The sequence below is a fragment of the Rutidosis leptorrhynchoides genome, chromosome 11 (genome assembly GCF_046630445.1).
Source record: "Rutidosis leptorrhynchoides isolate AG116_Rl617_1_P2 chromosome 11, CSIRO_AGI_Rlap_v1, whole genome shotgun sequence".
NCBI classification, from domain to species: Eukaryota; Viridiplantae; Streptophyta; class Magnoliopsida; order Asterales; family Asteraceae; genus Rutidosis; species Rutidosis leptorrhynchoides.
In genome coordinates, this window is record NC_092343.1 from 155,596,015 (window position 1) to 155,616,459 (window position 20,445).

The window sequence follows — 20,445 nt, forward strand, 5'->3', positions numbered from 1 at the left end:
CGCACACAGACAGTTTGAGAGTTCTGTTTGGCGGCGGTAAAAGGTTGGGTCCGAACTATCGTTGGAAGGGAGGCCCATATGGACTTGAGTTTGCGGGGAGGTTTGTTATGGTGCAAACCAAAGTCATACATGGGGTAGAAACACGTGTGTGCTTAAAAGGTGGTTTCTCTCTAGCTTTGGCGGTAATGTAGCAAACAGTGGGATAAATCGAAAGTAGGAGTTATCCAGAAGGTTGGATACTTGCAGGTTGTAGTTTGGATGTGTGGATAGCGCAACGTGACATTTGCAGCATGTCGACGGTTGGTGCACCCCATACTTGGCGTATGTAATTGCGCACCCTCAATGGATGAGTCAATCTTGGAGCCTTGTACCGTAAGTCATCTTGATGTGGTCCCAGTCAGCTTAGATCTGGACTATCATTAGAGGGAAGGCATAGTTGAACTTATGTTTGAGGGGAGGTTTAATGGATTGCAAATCAAAGTCCAACATCAGATTATTTAACAGGTCGACTAATGTATTTAGTTGAATATTCTATAGTATATGGAATATGTGGGCAGGGTTAGAGCTTCTCTCACTGAAGAAATTGATTTGAAGTTTTCAGATATGACGAGTTCGACTAGCGTTTTGGGTTTGGTTGACATTAGTACACCAAAGCGAGCGGTTTTCTTCGGGGTGACCAATTAGGAATCTTTAGGTGATGGTAGAAGTGGATAATCTTGTAAGTCCTGGAACTTGAGCTTTCTAGAGGGTGTCGGAAACTCGATAGGAGTTTGGTAATCGATAGAAGTATCGAGCTAGTGGGAGTTTGACGACTAATGGGAGTTATGGAGACGGTTATGCAATGTTGGATCTCTGGTATTCACATGATTAGTGCGTATAACACTAGGGTACTTGTATGCTGCAAACATACCCTCGAATGGCAAAGAGATTTGCAACTGACTGGTGGAACGAACCAGATTATTCTCGAATAGCCACGATTTTATTTCTTACTCGTACAGTGGGAGCGTGCTTGGGATGAGAAGATGGGGTTTGTGAAATTCATAGCTATGAGATGGGTCAGTGTACCAGCGCAAAAGCGTTAGAAGTTCAAAGGTATAGATTTTAAGGTTTTGCATTCTCACTGGAGCCTTGATGAAGAGTCTACGAGGGCGTCTATTGGATTTTCTGATTGCTAGGAAGGAAAATCATAGATAGACGGTGAAATCCTGTACGAGGGTGATCATTGACATGTGTGTTCGGGATTGGACATGCCTAGAGTGATCGGTGAGGCGGTGTAGTCTCATGAAGAATCCTATAATTGAAGAGTTGCATACTTCAATTGATCTTCGGGTAAAAAGATGATCTTCGGGTAAGAAGATGGTGGTGCAAGAAACCGAGATGGCCCAAGTTAGTAAATAGAGATCGGGTTGAAGCTTAGTTGTTTTGGTATCCAAAGACTTCCTTCCCTCTAGTGTGGAAGAGCGGCGTGACCCGGATGTTTGATTCCGGCGGTATCAAAAGTCGTAGCTGAAAGGAGATCGAGAGTTGCTATGGGTGTTTGAACAACATTGACAGTTGAGGCGGTTATTGATTTCTAGTTCCGACAAGTAGTGTTGAAGACATTGTATCGAAAGTCTACTCATTCGACGTATGTGATGAGTGTATGTGTCCCAAATGGAGTTTGGCGGTATAATGTTGGTTTAACTTTCTTAGATGGAATGGAGATTGATATTCGGGTTTGTTCAAAATTTTCAAGTGGGAGATTGTTGAGTAGTGAAGAGTTTGCTAAAAGTCTTCAAGTAGAAGATTGTTGAAGGTGTGAAGAATTTGATCAAAGGAACAAGGCTTGACTTGATGAACAAGTCGTAGAGAGCCTGACTTGGTGAACAAGTTGTAGGGAGTTTGACTTGGTGAAGAAGTCGTATTGATTCTCTTGCCTTAATTAAATCTTCTAGTAGGAATAGCGTATGGAGCAAGTAATAGATATTTATGAAATGTCTTTTGCGTGAAGGACAAGTTAAACTTGGTGGACAAGTTTAACTCTTCCTATAAATTGTAACCCCTAGCTTCATTGTAATTGTGTGCACAATTATATAAGAAAATCTCTGGTTTGCGCCCGTGGAGTAAACTCTTCTCCTTGTTTTGGAGTTGGGATATAACCACGTTAAATACCCATGTCGTTTGTACTTTATTATCGTTATGCTTTAATTATTCGTTTTTCATTTGTGGGTTAGTGATCAATCATTTGTCTTGTTGGGGCCTACCGAATTCCTATCACTTGAGTTGTCCCCAAATTTAATATTTATGAGGAGGAGATCTTCGAGATAAAGAAATCCTGGAAACGCTATTGGAGGCTTAAAGATGCAGTTTTGAAGTTGTAATTTTCTCAATTCTAGACAACGAAACAAACAAGATGGTAGTCGATAACATTTGTTTGAATTAGAAAGGATGAGTTCCCTAACATTGCCTTTTGAAAACGAAAAAATCCATTGATTGATTTCTTGGAAGCTATCAAGATATATCTTTGGTATGTAGAGAATCACCTTCAAGATAGGACCGGTTAGATAGTTGAAGAGTTGGTTTGTGATCCTTATCAAGAACCATTTTTGGCAAACTTTTCAGAAAAATTCTTATCAAGAACCAAAGACCCCATTTGTACCTCCAGTTTGTTGATAAAATGCTAGTCCTTACATCAACTTGAATAGGTAGTCAAAGACCCCATTTGTACCTCCAGTTTGTTGATAAAATGCTAGTCCTTACATCAAATTGAATGGGTAGTCGCTCTAAACTCAAGTTTGTCAAGTTGTCTTGCAATTTACTGATTCTATCCTCTTCATCACATGTTACAAACCTCCTCTTATGATTATCTATAAGACAATTCAAGAAATATAATAATGAGTTTTTGAAAGACAACCAAGCAGGACACAAATAGTGAAATACAATTTAAAAAATCCAACAGTGAGAAGAAACCCAAACTCATCAAAATACATGGAACAACTTGACATTGCTGATACACTTGAAAATTTTCTAAATGTAAATACAGTTGTCCGTAACATGAGAAAATTGCAACAAACAACATTTAACAAAACAAACACATGAAACTTATAAATAGAGGGTGCAAAACCACATTCTCTTTGTAGCACTTTACTACCCCTACAGGCTACACTATTGTGTTTCAATAAAAAAAAAATGTGTACACAAATCTATATTTATAGTTATTGCTCTATAGCCTTCTAAGTTCATTGTAGACTAAACTCAAAAGAACTGATATTTCTGCTATGTTTTGACTAGTAATCTAACCCGCTCATACTATATAAAACTGTAGACATTAAACATCTGAAAATGTAAAATCATGTGAAAACCTTGAAGTACTTCTGTTGTTGGGGTGCAAACCCAATCCCACATAGGTGGGAGATAAATTCCAAGGGCAATATATAAGATAGTGGGCTACTCCCTCTATCACCAATTGGTTTTAGAGTGGAATCTCAATAGCTTATATGATTGTGATACTTGGTGGTTAATTTTCAAAATCAGAGTTAAGCAGGAACAAAGAATGTATGACCTGAAGTATAAAATTATAAGAATTAATGAAAGAATAAAAGGAAGTTGAATAAAGATGTAGAAAGTTACCGATAGATGTTCACAATTAGGGATGAATCTTTGCGCCATTCATTCCTCTGGACCTCCCAAAATGTTTACATCTACGCTCTTTTTTTTTATTTAGGGCACACTCGGGAATTGTCGGAGCGGACTTCTTTCAACGTGGAAAGAAATATTGCAAGGAAAATTTAATTTAAATTATTGATTCACTTGCTTCCTGTTTAGTTTCCTAGATGTTGGCTTTAGTAGGTTTGTTCCTCATGTATTTGTTACTTGTCTAATTTTGATACCGACGTATTTGGTTTCGGTTTTACGCCTTCCGTCGGTTGGAGTTAAAGTCGACTTGTTACGTAAACTAGCCTTAATATCGGTGAAAAAGTCACGTTTTTACCACCGATATTAAGCCCTAAAACAATAAAGATTCAAACCTTTTCCGAAAAATTATCGCTTTTTCGGTTGATTTTGTAGATTCGGTTGATTTTGTAGATTAAGTAATTACGAAGGCAATACAAAAAGAATCAAGTAAAACGGAGCTAAAACGAAGATTCTAGAGCGAAAACGGTGAAAGACAAGAAATCAAGTTACGATCCAGTGAATTTCAGCTGACCAGGCAACCTAAACGGCCTGCCAAACTTCTTGCCTGTATATCAAACGGCCTGCCACACGGCCTGATCGAACGGGCACCTTAAACGGGCAAACCAAGCAAACGGGCCTAGCAAACGGCTTGCCAAACGGCATGCCAGCCGTTTGCTGGTAAAAATCAAGTCTATTTAAAGGGCTCTCTCCATCCATTTCAACACACACTTAATTTGTAATTCACTTTATATTTTCAAGCTCTTAGTTAGTTTTTAGTAGTAGTTAGCTTAGCTTTATTTTTCGGAGGATATCCCGGCGAGTCCCTGCGATCTCGGGCAGATTTCTTCAGCCTTTTCAGATTTTCATCCGAAACGCTTGTCTTTTGTATTAAACATGTGTTCTTACTTTTTATGTTTAATAACGCGTTCCGATATTACCATGATAACTTAATTAATCTGTATGTTGCCATGATAGAAGTTTGGGTTAGTGTAATTATGTTAATTAAGTACGATTACTGTGGTAATATTGAACTAGTAAGTTTGATAGATTTGTATGCTAGCATCTTAAGGATTGACCAACCTAGGTTGTGATCAGGATTTGTCCACCTATATGAACTTAGCTACTTCATAGGATTAAGACCCCTGGTTATACTATATCTGAAGATTCTATGAACTCGGTAAGGTCGGTGTTCCCGAGAGGCATTTAATGCGCTTTTAGGACACGGAACTTACGAATTGAGACATGAATAACCTAGTATGCCTATTGACTGTTCCGAAGAGACTTCTTAGGAGCTTTTAAGATCTAGTTAGTGCCTTCACTGTATGACCCAAGCCTATTGCATGTTCTTGTTTGATTGTTGCCTTAGGATTAAGTCATGTCAACTGTATAGGTATTTATTAGGTTTCTATATGCTTTACTTTCAGTATATCATTTGTAATGCTGTATAATACTTGAACTGATATGATCTCATTAGTATAATGAAATGGTTGTTAGTTTTCATTTAAGGTTTTGCCAACTTAAATCGACGGACTCCTTCCGTTTGTGATCAGTGTTCAATCAACACGGCACATTGTTATTCAATTAACCAAACTGATAACGAGGGTTAGGATTATACCTCAACTCACTAATAAACCTAGTACTTTACTGAGGATAACCTCCGAGGTATAGCTACCTTTCAATTATACGATCAAGTGACATACTTTTCACTGCTCAAAGAGAACTCCGAGAGTTCAGAGACAAGTAGGTCTGTGTAATTTTCTCATTCAACTAGATCTACATCATTCCAAGCATAGCCTTAACATAAGCATGATTACCTTTTCCTAACCCATAACTAATATCTTGGTCAACATATCCCTGATCTTCATACTCCGGATATCCTTCCACTTGTTTACTTTTCCGCACTTAGGACTTTTAGCTTAAACCAACTACTATCCTTTATCTAGATAATTTAAATAAAAGATAATTATCCACTTGATTTTCAATTCGTTAATCCATTCAAAAATACGACACTAGGTTAACTTACACCTTCTACACCTTAGAAAATAAAAGTAAATTTAGGCCCCGCACAATATAAATAAACAAAACCACTGTGTGCTACTTTGATCAACTGAACAAAACCGTCCATTTTGGTTGTATCCTAAGTAGCACATCAAGCCCGTCCGATTTACTTTCATTTTACGTTTCTGTTAGAATCTTCATTTTCCGATGAAAGGGTCATCTATATAGTTTTCGTTATTTTTGTCCAAAAAATTAAAAAATTAAAAAATCAAAGTAACAACACAAGATAAAAAAATATAAAAAAATTTCTAATGTGTATTTAGAGCCATTGTTGTAACAAAACTCAATTACTCTCCGATTAATCCCATATTACTCATTTTTGAGAGCAATCCGTTTCAATTTTTAAAAATCTATTTAATTAAACTGCCTACGTAGATTGACTAGTCAAAATCGAAGTTGGTAATCAAAATCGGTCAAAATCAAAGTTAGTAAACATTTTAACATGAATTTAAACTAGAACTTTAGAGTTTTTAAACAAAAATAAATAGTTTTAGACAATTATGTTAAAGTTAACCTTTATGTTTATGGTGTTCTTCTATATTTACACATATAATTTTAAAATTTAAATGTATAAAATACAATGCAATTAATCCCCGAATTGTCAATTACTCCTTCCAAAGTCCCGACCAATTAATCTCTGAATAGATAATATTATAGAAGTTCTCTTTAAAGTAAAGTATAACCTCATCTAAAAAGATAAGGTATTTGCTCCCCCTAATGTCCCCTAAGCACTAGCTACCAATCTGTAAGTCTAACATGGTGAAGGAATTAAGCACTACATTCTATCATGCCTAGCTTTTCAACAAGAAACTTAAAATGAGCTTCACCTAAAGGCTTAGTTAACAAGTCTGCTAACTGAAGTTTTGTAGGCACAAATTATAGTACTAGGTCTCCTTTTCTATATTGTCCTTGATGAAATGATACCTAATATCTATGTGTTTAGTCTTCAAATGTTGAACCAAGTTGCTAATTATGGCTATTGCACTTTGGGAATCACAATAATTCTGAGTTTTAGTCACACTAAATCCGTAGTCTAGCAGTTGGGTTTGCATTCACAAAACTTGTGAACAGCAGTGAGCAGCAAAAATATACTATGACTCAGCTATTGATAATGATACACAGTTTTGTTTTTTGGAAGACTAACCGACCAACCTGTTTCTCAATATTTGGAAACTACCATATATGCTCTTGCGATTAACATGACAATCACCGTGATCTGCATCAGTTTATGTAGTCAGGTTGAATTTGGATCCTTGAGGATACCAGATATCAATGTTCCGTGTACCCTTCAGATATTGGAAAATCCTGAGTACAGCTTTCGAATGAGACTTTTTCGGGTTCGAATGAAACCTAGTACTGCTAAAGTAATATCATGCTGACTTGCAGTCAGATACATGAGGGATCCAACCATACTTTTGTGCTGTGTTAAAACAAAGGGTTCCCCATCTTCGTCAGCATCTAAAAGACTCCTCACGGGGTTGACATCGTTTTCAGTTTAGTCATTTTAAAACGTTTGAGAATATCATTAATGTATTTTATCTGACAGATGAAATGTCGTTTGAAAGTTGTTTAACTTGCTACCACAAGAAGAAATGGAGGTCTTCTAACATACTCATCTCAAACTTCTCTTTCATGATTTAAGAAAATGTTTTGCATAGGGAGGGGGATGTGAAACCAAGATGATGTAATCAACATATATCTGTATTAGGATAATGTGTTCCTTTTATTTCTTGGTGAACATATTCGTGTCGGTTGTTACACAAGAGAATCATTCTTGATCAAGTACTTTGTTAAAGTCTCTTACCATGCTCTCATAGGTGTTTTGAGACCATAGAAAGCCTTTTTCATAAAGTACACATGGTTCGGGCTTAAGGGATTTACAAAACCTTCAGGTTGCTCAACATTAACCTCCTCTTGAAGAAAACCATTGAGAAATGCCGTTTTGACATCCATTTGGTAAACTGTGAACTTCTTATGTGCGACATATGATAGAAACAGTTCGAATTGCTTCGATTCTAGCTACCGGTGCGAAGGTTTCATCATAGTCTATGCCTTCTTGTTATCTATAGCCTTTAGCCACCAAGCGTGTTTTGTTTTGCATGACAATTCCTTCAAAATCCTTCTTATTCTTGAAAATCCACTTCATTCCAATGGGCTTTTGTCCATCAAATTTTAGAACTAAAACCCAGTTAAACTGAGAGATTTCCTCTTGCATCGTCCTTACCCAGCGTGGGTCTAGTAAAGCAAGTACCATCGATGTCGATTTAATCAAACTTAAAAAAGTTGCATATAGACATTCATTCCTTGTGGCCCTTCTTGTTTGCACAGATGTCTCATGATCACCAATGATTTGAGACACGTGATGATCTTTCGTCCATTTTGCCTCATGTGGAAGTGGACGAATTGTATCAGATGCAAGAGAATGATCTATATATGATGATGTAGAATTGCGTCCTTTATGAACGAAATTAGAAGACTCGGATGATTTCCTTCAGGAATGTTATTGTGAGTCGCGAGGAGTGATGAACTAGGTTCATCAATAGGTTCAAAGTTAGAAGCATTCGTCGTTCCATTTGGAGTTGATGATTCTCCTTTGATTAGAGTATTAGACTTAAGGGAGTGTCTAAAGATAAATATTGAACAGGAACTTCCAGCGGCATTGACAACTGAAATCGGTCCTTGTAAATATATAATATCAAATAAACCATTAAGGCCATCCATCGTTTCCGTCAGAATCGACTTCTTCAGAGTATTAGAATTATTCACGGAAGAAGATGACTGGTTAGTGTTAGGACCCCGAAGTTGTATAGTGTTAATGTGAAATAAGCTTAAATGAAGGTTCCTTAGAAGAGGGCTATATAAGGAACCTAAGTAGTCCTAATTAGATAGCCATTGCATTGTAACCGAGTTCTAGAAGCTGTGGAATGTAATTTTACCGATTCTCTCTAATACCGAGTCTCATTCTTACATACCGATTCTCACTTTATCTTATCATTTCTCTCAATCTCAACATGATCTGACCTATCATTTGGTATAAGAGCTTCCAGGAAGTGATTCTACATCACTATATCGATCCAGAGATTGTAGATTACAGAATCTGAATACTCTCGGTATTTTGAATCACATTCAGTATTATCGAATTTGATAACCTGACGTTCAGATTCTTGTGATAAGTTCAGCGAAGGTGCATTATGAAATGTCCCGTTTTTTATTGATTAAAAACGTTCCATATTAATTGATTTCGTTGCGAGGTTTTGACCTCTATATGAGACGTTTTTCAAAGACTGCATTCATTTTTAAAACAAACCATAACCTTTATTTCATAAATAAAGGTTTAAAAAGCTTTACGTAGATTATCAAATAATGATAATCTAAAATATCCTGTTTACACACGACCATTACATAATGGTTTACAATACAAATATGTTACATCGAAATCAGTTTCTTGAATGCAGTTTTTACACAATATCATACAAACATGGACTCCAAATCTTGTCCTTATTTTAGTATGCAACAGCGGAAGCTCTTAATATTCACCTGAGAATAAACATGCTTTAAACGTCAACAAAAAATGTTGGTGAGTTATAGGTTTAACCTATATATATCAAATCGTAACAATAGACCACAAGATTTCATATTTCAATACACATCCCATACATAGAGATAAAAATCATTCATATGGTGAACACCTGGTAACCGACAATAACAAGATGCATATATAAGAATATCCCCATCATTCCGGGACACCCTTCGGATATGATATAAATTTCGAAGTACTAAAGCATCCGGTACTTTGGATGGGGTTTGTTAGGCCCAATAGATCTATCTTTAGGATTCGCGTCAATTAGGGTGTCTGTTCCCTAATTCTTAGATTACCAGACTTAATAAAAAGGGGCATATTCGATTTCGATAATTCAACCATAGAATGTAGTTTCACGTACTTGTGTCTATTTTGTAAATCATTTATAAAACCTGCATGTATTCTCATCCCAAAAATATTAGATTTTAAAAGTGGGACTATAACTCACTTTCACAGATTTTTACTTCGTCGGGAAGTAAGACTTGGCCACTGTTGATTCACGAACCTATAACAATATATACATATATATTAAAGTATGTTCAAAATATATTTACAACACTTTTAATATATTTTGATGTTTTAAGTTTATTAAGTCAGCTGTCCTCGTTAGTAACCTATAACTAGTTGTCCACAGTTAGATGTACAAAAAATAAATCGATAAATATTATCTTGAATCAATCCACGACCCAGTGTATACGTATCTCAGTATTGATCACAACTCAAACTATATATATTTTGGAATCAACCTCAACCCTGTATAGCTAACTCCAACATTCACATATAGAGTGTCTATGGTTGTTCCGAAATATATATAGATGTGTCGACATGATAGGTCGAAACATTGTATACGTGTCTATGGTATCTCAAGATTACATAATATACAATACAAGTTGATTAAGTTATGGTTGGAATAGATTTGTTACCAATTTTCACGTAGCTAAAATGAGAAAAATTATCCAATCTTGTTTTACCCATAACTTCTTCATTTTAAATCCGTTTTGAGTGAATCAAATTGCTATGATTTCATATTGAACTCTATTTTATGAATCTAAACAGAAAAAGTATAGGTTTATAGTCAGAAAAATAAGTTACAAGTCGTTTTTGTAAAGGTAGTCATTTCAGTCGAAAGAACGACGTCTAGATGACCATTTTAGAAAACATACTTCCACTTTGAGTTTAACCATAATTTTTGGATATAGTTTCATGTTCATAATAAAAATCATTTTCTCAGAATAACAACTTTTAAATCAAAGTTTATCATAGTTTTTAATTAACTAACCCAAAACAGCCCGCGGTGTTACTACGACGGCGTAAATCCGGTTTTACGATGTTTTTCGTGTTTCCAGGTTTTAAATCATTAAGTTAGCATATAATATAGATATAGAACATGTGTTTAGTTGATTTTAAAAGTCAAGTTAGAAGGATTAACTTTTGTTTGCGAACAAGTTTAGAATTAACTAAACTATGTTCTAGTGATTACAAGTTTAAACCTTCGAATAAGATAGCTTTATATGTATGAATCGAATGATGTTATGAACATCATTACTACCTTAATTTCCTTGGATAAACCTACTGGAAAAGAGAAAAATGGATCTAGCTTCAATGGATCCTTGGATGGCTCGAAGTTCTTGAAGCAGAATCATGACACGAAAACAAGTTCAAGTAAGATCATCACTTGAAATAAGATTGTTATAGTTATAGAAATTGAACCAAAGTTTGAATATGATTATTACCTTGTATTAGAATGATAACCTACTGTAAGAAACAAAGATTTCTTGAGGTTGGATGATCACCTTACAAGATTGGAAGTGAGCTAGCAAACTTGAAAGTATTCTTGATTTTATGAAACTAGAACTTTTGGAATTTATGAAGAACACTTAGAACTTGAAGATAGAACTTGAGAGAGTTCAATTAGATGAAGAAAATTGAAGAATGAAAGTGTTTGTAGGTGTTTTTGGTCGTTGGTGTATGGATTAGATATAAAGGATATGTAATTTTGTTTTCATGTAAATAAGTCATGAATGATTACTCATATTTTTGTAATCTTATGAGATATTTCATGCTAGTTGCCAAATGATGGTTCCCACATGTGTTAGGTGACTCACATGGGCTGCTAAGAGCTGATCATTGGAGTGTATATACCAATAGTACATACATCTAAAAGCTGTGTATTGTACGAGTACGAATACGGGTGCATACGAGTAGAATTGTTGATGAAACTGAACGAGAATGTAATTGTAAGCATTTTTGTTAAGTAGAAGTATTTTGATAAGTGTATTGAAGTCTTTCAAAAGTGTATAAATACATATTAAAACACTACATGTATATACATTTTAACTGAGTCGTTAAGTCATCGTTAGTCGTTACATGTAAGTGTTGTTTTGAAACCTTTAGGTTAACGATCTTGTTAAATGTTGTTAACCCAATGTTTATAATATCAAAAGAGATTTTAAATTATTAAATTATCATGATATTATGATGTACGAATATCTCTTAATATGATATATATACATTAAATGTCGTTACAACGATAAACGTTACATATATGTCTCGTTTCAAAATCATTAAGTTAGTAGTCTTGTTTTTACATATGTAGTTCATTGTTAATATAATTAATGATATGTTTACTTATCATAATATCATGTTAACTATATATATAACCATATATATGTCATCATATAGTTTTTTTTTTTACAAGTTTTAACGTTCGTGAATCACCGGTCAACTTGGGTGGTCAATTGTCTATATGAAACATATTTCAATTAATCAAGTCTTAACAAGTTTGATTGCTTAACATGTTGGAAACATTTAATCATGTAAATATCAATCTCAATTAATATATATAAACATGGAAAAGTTCGGGTCACTACAGTACCTACCCGTTAAATAAATTTCGTCCCGAAATTTTAAGCTGTTGAAGGTGTTGACGAATCTTCTGAAAATAGATGCGGGTATTTTTTCTTCATCTGTTCTTCACGCTCCCAGGTGAACTCGGGTCCTCTACGAGCATTCCATCGAACCTTAACAATTGGTATCTTGTTTTGCTTAAGTCTTTTAACCTCACGATCCATTATTTCGACGGGTTCTTCGATGAATTGAAGTTTTTCGTTGATTTGGATTTCATCTAACGGAATAGTGAGATCTTCTTTAGCAAAACATTTCTTTAAATTCGAGACGTGGAAAGTGTTATGTACAGCCGTGAGTTGTTGAGGTAACTCAAGTCGGTAAGCTACTGGTCCGACACGATCAATAATCTTGAATGGTCCAATATACCTTGGATTTAATTTCCCTCGTTTACCAAATCGAACAACGCCTTTCCAAAGTGAAACTTTAAGCATGACCATCTCTCCAATTTCAAATTCTATATCTTTTCTTTTAATGTCAGCGTAGCTCTTTTGTCGACTTTGGGCGGTTTTCAACCGTTGTTGAATTTGGATGATCTTCTCGGTAGTTTCTTGTATAATCTCCGGACCCGTAATCTGTCTATCCCCCACTTCACTCCAACAAATCGGAGACCTGCACTTTCTACCATAAAGTGCTTCAAACGGCGCCATCTCAATGCTTGAATGGTAGCTGTTGTTGTAGGAAAATTCTGCTAACGGTAGATGTCGATCCCAACTGTTTCCGAAATCAATAACACATGCTCGTAGCATGTCTTCAAGCGTTTGTATCGTCCTTTCGCTCTGCCCATCAGTTTGTGGATGATAGGCAGTACTCATGTCTAGACGAGTTCCTAATGCTTGCTGTAATGTCTGCCAGAATCTTGAAATAAATCTGCCATCCCTATCAGAGATAATAGAGATTGGTATTCCATGTCTGGAGACGACTTCCTTCAAATACAGTCGTGCTAACTTCTCCATCTTGTCATCTTCTCTTATTGGTAGGAAGTGTGCTGATTTGGTGAGACGATCAACTATTACCCAAATAGTATCAAAACCACTTGCAGTCCTTGGCAATTTAGTGATGAAATCCATGGTAATGTTTTCCCATTTCCATTCCGGGATTTCGGGTTGTTGAAGTAGACCTGATGGTTTCTGATGCTCAGCTTTGACCTTAGAACACGTCAAACATTCTCCTACATATTTAGCAACATCGGCTTTCATACCCGGCCACCAAAAATGTTTCTTGAGATCCTTGTACATCTTCCCCGTTCCAGGATGTATTGAGTATCTGGTTTTATGAGCTTCTCTAAGTACCATTTCTCTCATATCTCCAAATTTTGGTACCCAAATCCTTTCAGCCCTATACCGGGTTCCGTCTTCCCGAATATTAAGATGCTTCTCCGATCCTTTGGGTATTTCATCCTTTAAATTTCCCTCATTTAAAACTCCTTGTTGCGCCTCCTTTATTTGAGTAGTAATGTTATTATGAATCATTATATTCATAGATTTTACTCGAATGGGTTCTCTATCCTTCCTGCTCAAGGCATCGGCTACCACATTTGCCTTCCCCGGGTGGTAACGAATCTCAAAATCGTAATCATTCAATAATTCAATCCACCTACGCTGCCTCATATTCAGTTGTTTCTGATTAAATATGTGTTGAAGACTTTTGTGGTCGGTATATATAATACTTTTGACCCCATATAAGTAGTGCCTCCAAGTCTTTAATGCAAAAACAACCGCGCCTAATTCCAAATCATGCGTCGTATAATTTTGTTCGTGAATCTTCAATTGTCTAGACGCATAAGCAATCACCTTCGTTCGTTGCATTAATACACAACCGAGACCTTGCTTTGATGCGTCACAATAAATCACAAAATCATCATTCCCTTCAGGCAATGACAATATAGGTGCCGTAGTTAGCTTTTTCTTCAATAACTGAAACGCTTTCTCTTGTTCATCATTCCATTCAAATTTCTTTCCTTTATGCGTTAATGCAGTCAAGGGTTTTGCTATTCTGGAAAAGTCTTGGATGAACCTTCTGTAGTAACCAGCTAGTCCTAAAAATTGGCGTATGTGTTTCGGAGTTTTCGGGGTTTCCCACTTTTCAACAGTTTCTATCTTTGCCGGATCCACCTTAATACCTTCTTTGTTCACTATGTGACCGAGGAATTGAACTTCTTCCAACCAAAATGCACACTTTGAAAACTTAGCGTACAATTCTTCCTTCCTCAATACTTCTAACACCTTTCTCAAATGTTCACCGTGTTCTTGGTCATTCTTTGAGTAAATAAGTATGTCATCAATGAAAACAATGACAAACTTGTCAAGGTATGGTCCACACACTCGGTTCATAAGGTCCATGAACACAGCTGGTGCATTAGTTAAACCAAACGGCATGACCATAAACTCGTAATGACCGTAACGTGTTCTGAAAGCAGTCTTTGGAATATCATCTTCTTTCACCCGCATTTGATGATACCCGGAACGTAAGTCAATCTTTGAATAAACAGACGAGCCTTGTAGTTGATCAAATAAGTCGTCGATTCTCGGTAGTGGGTAGCGGTTCTTGATGGTAAGTTTGTTCAACTCTCGGTAGTCGATACACAACCTGAATGTACCATCTTTCTTCTTGACAAACAAAACAGGAGCTCCCCACGGTGATGTGCTTGGTCGAATGAAACCACGCTCTAAAAGTTCTTGTAATTGGCTTTGTAGTTCTTTCATCTCGCTGGGTGCGAGTCTGTAAGGAGCACGAGCTATTGGTGCAGCTCCTGGTACAAGATCTATTTGAAATTCAACGGATCGATGTGGGGGTAATCCCGGTAATTCTTTCGGAAATACATCGGGAAATTCTTTTGCAATGGGAACATCATTGATGCTCTTTTCTTCAGTTTGTACTTTCTCGACGTGTGCTAGAATAGTATAGCAACCTTTTCTTATTAGTTTTTGTGCCTTCAAATTACTAATAAGATGTAGCTTCGTGTTGCCCTTTTCTCCGTACACCATTAAGGGTTTTCCTTTTTCTCGTATAATGCGAATTGCATTTTTGTAACAAACGATCTCTGCTTTCACTTCTTTCAACCAGTCCATACCGATTATCACATCAAAACTCCCTAACTCTACTGGTATCAAATCAATCTTAAATGTTTCGCTAACCAGTTTAATTTCTCGATTCCGACATATATTATCTGCTGAAATTAATTTACCATTTGCTAATTCGAGTAAAAATTTACTATCCAAAGGCGTCAATGGACAACTTAATTTAGCACAAAAATCTCTACTCATATAGCTTCTATCCGCACCCGAATCAAATAAAACGTAAGCAGATTTATTGTCAATAAGAAACGTACCCGTAACAAGCTCCGGGTCTTCCTGTGCCTCTACCGCATTAATATTGAAAACTCTTCCACGGCCTTGTCCATTCGTGTTCTCCTGATTCGGGCAATTTCTAATAATGTGGCCTGGTTTTCCACATTTATAACAAACTACATTGGCATAACTTGCTCCGACACTACTTGCTCCGCCATTACTCGTTCCGACACCATTTGTTCCTTTCGTTCTATTAACCCCTGGTCCGTAGACCTCACACTTCGCTGCGCTATGACCATTTCTTTTACACTTGTTGCAAAATTTGGTGCAGAACCCCGAGTGATTCTTTTCACACCTTTGGCATAGTTGCTTCTGATTGTTGTTGTTGTTGCGGTTATTATTGTTGTTGGGATGATTGTTGTAGTTGCTGTTGTTGCTGTTGTTGTTGGGCCGTTTGTTGTAGTTGCGATTGATGTTGCGATTGTTGGGATAATTGTTGCGATTATTGTTGTAATTGCTGTTGTTGTTGTATTGGTGATTCTTATCACCGTTTTCCTCCCACTTTCTTTTGACTTGCTTCACATTGGCCTCTTCAGCAGTCTGTTCTTTAATTCTTCCTTCAATCTGGTTCACTAGTTTGTGAGCCATTCTACATGCCTGTTGTATGGAGGCGGGCTCGTGTGAACTTATATCTTCTTGGATTCTTTCCGGTAATCCTTTCACAAACGCGTCGATCTTCTCTTCCTCATCTTCGAATGCTCCCGGACACAATAGGCACAATTCTGTGAATCGTCTTTCGTACGTGGTAATATCAAATCCTTGGGTTCGTAACCCTCTAAGTTCTGTCTTGAGCTTATTGACCTCGGTTCTGGGACGGTACTTCTCGTTCATCAAGTGCTTGAATGCTGACCACGGTAGTGCGTACGCATCATCTTGTCCCACTTGCTCTAGATAGGTATTCCACCATGTTAACGCAGAACCTGTGAAGGTATGCGTAGCGTACTTCACTTTGTCCTCTTCAGTACACTTACTTATGGCAAACACCGATTCAACCTTCTCGGTCCACCGTTTCAATCCGATCGGTCCTTCGGTTCCATCAAATTCCAAAGGTTTGCAGGCAGTGAATTCTTTGTAGGTGCATCCTACACGATTTCCTGTACTGCTAGATCCAAGGTTATTGTTGGTATGTAGCGCAGCCTGTACTGCGGCTATGTTTGAAGCTAGAAAAGTACGGAATTCCTCTTCATTCATATTCACGGTGTGTCGAGTAGTCGGTGCCATTTCCTTCAAAATAGTTAAATGGAACAAGTTAATCATACAGAATATTAAGAGTAGTTAATAGTATTTCGTAGCATAATATGAACTCATTTATAAAAGCTTTTTCTTCATATTAGCGTTTTATAAGTTTAAATTCGGGTAGTACCTACCCGTTAAGTTCATACTTAGTAGCTAATATACAATTCAACTACTACAATTCTATATGAAAAACTGATTATAATAATATTTCGCGTTCAAACTTTTATACAATATTTTACAAACTTACAATACCGCTTATTTTACATAAAGCATGAAATATAGCACACAATAACTTTGATACAATATAGTTGTGAAGACAATTCTAGCTAGTACACAAGTCGTTCAGCAAAGGCAATAAAGACACGTAATTCATACGTCCAGAAACAAGTCATGCATTCTGGTTTTACTAGGACTACTTCCCATCCTTGGTCTTGTGCAACATAACCGTTATGGCCGTTGATAAGACAGCGTGTTGTAACGTCATCAAAGGGACGAGGGTTACGTAATGTCCAACAGTCCCGTAATAATCTAAAAACGTCATTTCTTACCCCAATTACCGACTCCGTCACTTGTGGAAACGTTTTGTTTAATAGTTGTAGCCCGATGTTCTTGTTCTCACTTTGGTGAGAAGCGAACATTACTAATCCGTAAGCATAACATGCTTCTTTATGTTGCATGTTAGCCGCTTTTTCTAAATCACGAAGTCCAATATTCGGATATATTGAGTCAAAATAATTTCTTAACCCGTTGCGTAAAATAGCATTTGGGTTCCCCGCAATATATGCGTCAAAGTAAACACATCGTAACTTATGGGTTTCCCAATGTGATATCCCCCATCTTTCAAACGAAAGTCTCTTATAAACCAAGACATTCTTGGAACGTTCTTCGAATGTCTTACAAACTGATCTCGCCTTAAATAGTTGTGCCGAAGAATTCTGGCCGACTCTAGACAAGATTTCATCAATCATGTCTCCGGGTAGGTCTCTTAAAATATTGGGTTGTCTATCCATTTTGTGTTTTTAAACTGTAAAATAGACAAGAGTTAGTTTCATAAAAAAAAATACTTATTAATACAAGCAATTTTTACATATATCATAAAGCATAAGAACACTATATTACATATATTACACCACACGAATACAACTATCTTATTCCGACTCGCTCGTTTCTTCTTCTTCGGTTTTGGTTCGTTTTGCCAAGTTTCTAGGGATATATGATGTTCCCCTAATACGAGCCGTCGTTGTCCACATTGGTTTAGAAAAACCTGGTGGTTTAGAGGTTCCCGGGTCATTGTTACAACTTAAGGACTTCGGGGGTTGACGATACATATAAAGTTCATCGGGGTTGGAATTAGATTTCTCTATTTTTATGCCCTTTCCCTTATTATTTTCTTTTGCCTTTTTAAATTCAGTTGGGGTAATTTCTATAACATCATCGGAATTCTCGTCGGAATCCGATTCATCGGAGAATTGGTAATCCTCCCAATATTTTGCTTCCTTGGCGGAAACACCATTGACCATAATTAACTTTGGTCGGTTGGTTGAGGATTTTCTTTTACTTAACCGTTTTATTATTTCCCCCACCGGTTCTATTTCTTCATCCGGTTCCGATTCTTCTTCCGGTTCCGATTCTTCTTCCGGTTCCGACTCTTCTTCCGGTTCCTCTTCGGGAACTTGTGAATCAGTCCACAAATCATTCAAATTTACATTTGACTCTTCATTATTATTAGGTGAGTCAATGGGACTTGTTCTAGAGGTAGACATCTATCACATAATATCAAACACGTTAAGAGATTAATATATCACATAATATTCATATGTTAAAAATATATAGTTTCCAACAAAAATGTTAAGCAATCATTTTTAAAGAAAACACGGTCGAAGTCCAGACTCACTAATGCATCCTAACAAACTCGATAAGACACACTAATGCAAATTTTCTGGTTCTCTAAGACCAACGCTCGGATACCAACTGAAATGTCCCGTTTTTTATTGATTAAAAACGTTCCATATTAATTGATTTCGTTGCGAGGTTTTGACCTCTATATGAGACGTTTTTCAAAGACTGCATTCATTTTTAAAACAAACCATAACCTTTATTTCATAAATAAAGGTTTAAAAAGCTTTACGTAGATTATCAAATAATGATAATCTAAAATATCCTGTTTACACACGACCATTACATAATGGTTTACAATACAAATATGTTACATCGAAATCAGTTTCTTGAATGCAGTTTTTACACAATATCATACAAACATGGACTCCAAATCTTGTCCTTATTTTAGTATGCAACAGCGGAAGCTCTTAATATTCACCTGAGAATAAACATGCTTTAAACGTCAACAAAAAATGTTGGTGAGTTATAGGTTTAACCTATATATATCAAATCGTAACAATAGACCACAAGATTTCATATTTCAATACACATCCCATACATAGAGATAAAAATCATTCATATGGTGAACACCTGGTAACCGACAATAACAAGATGCATATATAAGAATATCCCCATCATTCCGGGACACCCTTCGGATATGATATAAATTTCGAAGTACTAAAGCATCCGGTACTTTGGATGGGGTTTGTTAGGCCCAATAGATCTATCTTTAGGATTCGCGTCAATTAGGGTGTCTGTTCCCTAATTCTTAGATTACCAGACTTAATAAAAAGGGGCATATTCGATTTCGATAATTCAACCATAGAATGTAGTTTCACGTACTTGTGTCTATTTTGTAAATCATTTATAAAACCTGCATGTATTCTCATCCCAAAAATATTAGATTTTAAAAGTGGGACTATAACTCACTTTCACAGATTTTTACTTCGTCGGGAAGTAAGACTTGGCCACTGTTGATTCACGAACCTATAACAATATATACATATATATTAAAGTATGTTCAAAATATATTTACAACACTTTTAATATATTTTGATGTTTTAAGTTTATTAAGTCAGCTGTCCTCGTTAGTAACCTATAACTAGTTGTCCACAGTTAGATGTACAAAAAATAAATCGATAAATATTATCTTGAATCAATCCACGACCCAGTGTATACGTATCTCAGTATTGATCACAACTCAAACTATATATATTTTGGAATCAACCTCAACCCTGTATAGCTAACTCCAACATTCACATATAGAGTGTCTATGGTTGTTCCGAAATATATATAGATGTGTCGACATGATAGGTCGAAACATTGTATACGTGTCTATGGTATCTCAAGATTACATAATATACAATACAAGTTGATTAAGTTATGGTTGGAATAGATTTGTTACCAATTTTCACGTAGCTAAAATGAGAAAAATTATCCAATCTTGTTTTACCCATAACTTCTTCATTTTAAATCCGTTTTGAGTGAATCAAATTGCTATGATTTCATATTGAACTCTATTTTATGAATCTAAACAGAAAAAGTATAGGTTTATAGTCAGAAAAATAAGTTACAAGTCGTTTTTGTAAAGGTAGTCATTTCAGTCGAAAGAACGACGTCTAGATGACCATTTTAGAAAACATACTTCCACTTTGAGTTTAACCATAATTTTTGGATATAGTTTCATGTTCATAATAAAAATCATTTTCTCAGAATAACAACTTTTAAATAAAAGTTTATCATAGTTTTTAATTAACTAACCCAAAACAGCCCGCGGTGTTACTA